The following is a 5,694-nucleotide window of genomic DNA, read 5'->3' on the forward strand; positions in this document are numbered from 1 at the left end:
AACAGGGTAAGATGATACAACAAACATGGAGTACAACTGTTGTTGAATATGACTTGTGTACTTGCTGGAAAATAGTGTATGAACTTTCAAAAGAAACATGAGAAGCTCACAAATTAATTCTGTGACATTGACGTCCAAGTTCTACAACTGATCCGTACAAACAAAAAGGATGGTCCATTCTACAAAGGAAAATTGGTTTAAATTTAAATATTGATCAGTACAAGTTAAAACGATGGTCCGTTCGAATAAAAGAAATGACAGAAATTCAAATTGTAAAAGTTCAAGCAAAAGGAAACCCCATGCAATTCAAATGGTAAAAGTACAAGTCATAAAATAAGAGAAGTCCAGAACATCGTTGTAAAAAATGTTTAGTTAAAAAAAGAATAAAAAAACATTTTCTTTTTGAAAAAAATATCATTCAGTTCGATGATATAAACCATGCAAGTACAGGGCCGACGATACAATAACATTCAGTTTAATAATATAAACCATGCAAGTTTAGGGCTAGGATACAGTAAACCGTTGAAAATTTATGAGAAAAATATTACCCAAAAAACCAGAGCAAGTCTAGTTATGTGAAAACACGCTTAGTACAAACCCATGCAAGCATCAGTACAAGTACCTTTTTTCGGAACCATTTAAAATTACTCTACAAAAAATTGCTCAGTACAAACATACACATATATCAGTACGACTACTCGGTTTTTCAGACGAGAAAACAGCAGGATCCGTCATGCCGTATTCAAGATTACTCTTAAACGGTTGCGAAGTAGAGAAAACGTCCAACATGACTAAGTTTCGCATTTTTGATAGCTATCCAATGGTATATTATTTGCCCCATTTCGTCAAACTTTTTAAAAAAACCGCGTTCAAAACCAATTTTAACCGTATTTGAATTCGTATTTAAACCGTAAGGAATTAGAAAAAACTTTCTATATGCAAAAGTTGCGCATTTTCCATAGCTTTTCAACGCCGTATCATTTGCGTCAATCCGACGAACCATTTGAAAAAAAAGTAAAAAAACATTTCACCCGTTTTTCAAATTACTTCTAAATCATATAGAATTTGAAAAAATAGTAGATATATGGAAGATGCGCATTTTCACAGGCTTTCCAACACCATCTCATTTGCTCAATTCCGACATACCGTTTGGTAATTAAGTCCAAAATACAATTCGCGTTTTCGGTTTTGAAAAAAAACAGTTTTTTCAAAACTGCTCTTAAATCATAATTTTTTTCAAAAACAAATTATAAGATTGTAATGTGAATGTCAAGAGATTTCCAACGATATATTACACGCCCTATTTCGACAAAAAAAATTGCAAAAAAAATTGAACTAAAGAAGACGATTTTTAACAACAACAGAAAGCATCAGTTCAACCGCTTGAATTCATCAGTTCATGTAGGGTAACAGAATAATATTCTGTTACGCGTAACAGAATATCCCAGATGTGTGTGTGTGTGTGTGTGTGTGTGTGTCTATATATATTGTCTATGATTTCTTATGGGTATGAATAAGAAACTTCATTGAGAAACTAGCAAACTATAATCTCAATCATTGAAGTAATTGCAATTTATCATAACATCGGAAAGAGTCAATATAAGAGAGCTTTTCAGCAAGTCCACATACTCAACTATCATTTAGTCTTTCACAATGGCTAACACTCACGCAATACTTATGGGTATGAAGTTTTAATCGGACACAAAGAAAAATAGGGGCTTATAGTTTTTCCTCCCAACCTTTTATCTCAAGGGTAACACCAACACTAATGCTTTATGTAAACCCACATCCAATTGGATATATATATATATATATATATATATATATATATATATAGGACTCATTTTCTGTAGTCTTGGGAGTATGTACTCCCATCTTCAATATACCTCGTATATGCATTGATTATACCCCTTATCATTCTCAATATACTTCATTAAATATTCTAAGATACCTCAATACAAGTTTTGTTGAAAAAATATCATTTACGACCTACTTTTTGCAATATACCTTTTTCATGTACAAACAAATCAGTATATATGTAAACCTTTGAAAATATGAGGCACACATGATTTTTTTTTCATGAAATCCATTTTAGGGTATCTAGTAATTATTAATGAAGTATATTAAAAATAATAATAAGCTATAAAAGATTCATCTATGTGGTATATGAGGAGCGAGAGTACGTACTCCCAAGAGTACACAACCATTTTCCTATATATCAGGATCTTTCCAACACATAGTGCTTGCCAAAGGATAAAGTGTAAAAAGGAAAGGTGAAGATCACCATGACTCTTGTATAAGATATAAGACAAAAATAAAAGATAGGCCCTTCACAGAAGGAAGCAGAGGTTTTCATGTGCTTTTATGGTTGGATGCACAAAATCTTAATGTAAAAGAATATCACTTTATATTGGCACTTGTGATAGGGACCTTTATTATGCAGTCCGTCGCTTTTATTTCTTCCATATCACAAGCTCGTATAAAGCTTATTTTCTCCATACTAATAGATCATACATATTTAGAGAGCAATTTTTATTGCTTGCAACAATGACAACTTACTTGAAGAATCTTATTCAATCCATAGGTAGATATGGTGGACTCTCATGGCAAAACTTGGTTTGAGGATATTTGGAAGCACAAGTAGTATCTCTACTTGGTGCAAAGAATTTGGCTAGCATGAGGGGGAAATGCAAGCTTAACATGTTGGATGATCCATGACAATATAATTTATTTCGGATATAAGAAAACATAAACCATTACGCTGTCTTCCTTGTCCAACATCAAAATTTTAGCATGTCATATTTTAATGAGTGCTCACAATCATAAAATATGTCCAAGATAGTATATTTATATGTGAAAACCTCTATTTCTTTATTACTTCCTATTAATTGCAAGGATGACCAAAACTATGTTTGTCAACTCTCAACAACTTTTATTCATCATACTCTTTGTATGTGAAGTCATTACTCTCGATAAGGTCAATATGATCTCTTTATTTCTTTTTATTCTTTATTTTTTCTTTTATTCCCTCAAGATCATAGCAAGAAAACCAAGCCCTCGACTCAAGATTAATCTTTATTATATATAGCTCACGGACTCGATTACATAGATAAGGATCAACACAAAAACTCAAAGCTAGATCGTGCCAAACTTTATTCTACTAGATCAAGATATAACCAAAAGGGTCGAATTAAGAAAAATGGTAAAGATAGAAGTGTGATGGTGATACGATACCGGGGCACCTCCCCCAAGCTTGGTAGTTGCCAAGGGGAGTGCCCATACCCATGTATTTATGTCTCTTTCTTCGGAGGTGGTGATGATGGAGTTGATGATGTAGGCTTGTCGTCCATCTTCCAATGCATAGGCTCACCATCATAGAAGGATGATCGAGTCTCCGGGATCCTCAAATCTGCAGCCAAACTCATCCTCTTGAATCCATATTCATACTCACTGTTTTGGTTTTGCAGGTCATAGATCTGGGTTTGGAGGTGCTCGATTTTCTCGTGAAGCTTGAAGATGGTCTCCCCAATGTTCTTGGCATCCAACTTGTGGTTGTTGGTGAACTCCACGATCATCATGTGGTTGGTTTTGAGTCCGTGTTCCACCATCCCCTGCCACTTGAGAACTTGTTGCTCCATTGCTTCGAGTGTTGTCTCCATGCTATCGGTCCTCCTTGGTCCCTCAACATCGCGAATGTGCAGCACCCCATCACGCATCTCAATGGTTTGAGGGTGTTGCAGCACCTTTGCGAGTTAGGGGTTGATGACCTTCTCGAAAAATTTGTCCTTGGGGGCGCTTGAAGACGTCATGGTGATCTAGATCTGTCAGAAAAACGGCTCGAAACAAAAGCAGATGATTTTTTCGTGGTACCGTGGTCAAAACCTTCAGGAGATGATATAATGAATTTTTACCGACCAAAAGAAGTATCGTGCAAGAAAACGGAGTCCGGAGGGCACACGAGGTACCCACAAGGCAGGGGGTGTGCCCAGGGGGTAGGGCATGCCCTCCACCCTCGTGGATGCCTCGTGTCCCTTTCGGACTACTTCTTATTTTCCTATTTTTTTAATATTCCAAAACAGAGAAAACTGCTATTAGAACTGTTTTGGAGTCGGTTTACTTACCGTACCACATACCTATTCCTTTTCAGAGTCTGGAACATTCTGGAAAGTGTCCCTTATGTACTCCTCCGAGGTTACAGTGTCAATAACATTGCTTTCAACATTTATGGGATTACCTGTGATATAATGTTTGATTCTTTGACCGTTCACCACCTTCGGATTTGTGCCTTCGAAGTTGTTGATTTTTATGGCACCGGAACGATAGACCTCCTCGATAACGTAAGGACCTTCCCATTTAGAGAGGATTTTTCCTGCAAAAAATCTTAAACGTGAGTTGTATAACGGAACATAATCACCTACATTAAGCTCACACTTTTGTATCCTTTTGTCATGCCATCTTTTAACTTTTTCTTTAAATAGTTTGGCATTCTCATAGGCCTGGGTTCTCCACTCATCAAGTGAGCTAATGTCAAATATTCTCTTCTCACCGGCAAGTTTGAAATCATAATTGAGCTCTTTTATGGCCCAATATGCCTTATGTTCTAGTTCAAGAGGTAAGTGACATGCTTTTCCATAAACCATTTTATACGGAGACATACCCATAGGATTTTTATATGCAGTTCTATAGGCCCATAATGCATCATCAAGTTTCTTGGACCAATTATTTATAGATCTATTAATAGTCTTTTGCAAAATTAATGTAATCTCTCTATTACTCAGTTCTACTTGACCACTAGACTGTGGGTGGTATGGAGATGCAATTTATGATTAACATCATACTTAGCAAGCATTTTACGAAAAGCACCATGAATAAAATGTGAACCACCATCAGTCATTAAGTATCTAGGGACTCCAAACCTCGGAAAATAAACTTCTTTAAGCATCTTAATAGAGGTGTTATGATCAGCACTACTAGTTGGAATAGCTTCTACCCACTTAGTAACATAATCAACAGCAACTAAAATATGTGTATACCCATTAGAGGAAGGAAACGGTACCATAGAATCAAAGCCCCAAACATCAAATGGTTCAATAACAAGTGTATAGTTCATAGGCATTTCTTGACATCTACTAATATTACCAATTCTTTGACATTCATCACAAGACAAGACAAACTTACGGGCATCTTTGAAAAGAGTAGGCCAATAAAAACCGGATTGCAATACCTTATGTGCAGTTCTATCTCCAGCGTGGTGTCCTCCATAAGCCTCGGAGTGACACTTGTGTAGGATCTGTTCCTGTTCATGATCAGGTACACAACATCTAATAACACCATCCACTCCTTCTTTATAAAGGTGTGGGTCATCCCAAAAGTAATGTCTCAAATCATAGAAAAACTTTTTCTTTTGTTGGTATGTGAAACTAGGTGGTATAAATTTAGCAACAATGTAATTAGCATAATCAACATACCATGGAGTAGTACGAGAAGCATTTATGACATCTAATTGTTCATCAAGAAAACTATCATCAATAGGGAGTGGGTCATCAATAACATTTTCTAACCTAGACAAGTTGTGTGCAACGGGGTTCTCAGCTCCCTTCCTATCAACAATATGCAAATTAAATTCTTGTAGCAAGAGAACCCATCTAATAAGTCTAGGTTTAGCATCTTTCTTTTCCATAAGGTATTTAATAG

The sequence above is a fragment of the Triticum aestivum genome, chromosome 3A (genome assembly GCF_018294505.1).
Source record: "Triticum aestivum cultivar Chinese Spring chromosome 3A, IWGSC CS RefSeq v2.1, whole genome shotgun sequence".
Classification (NCBI taxonomy): Eukaryota; Viridiplantae; Streptophyta; class Magnoliopsida; order Poales; family Poaceae; genus Triticum; species Triticum aestivum.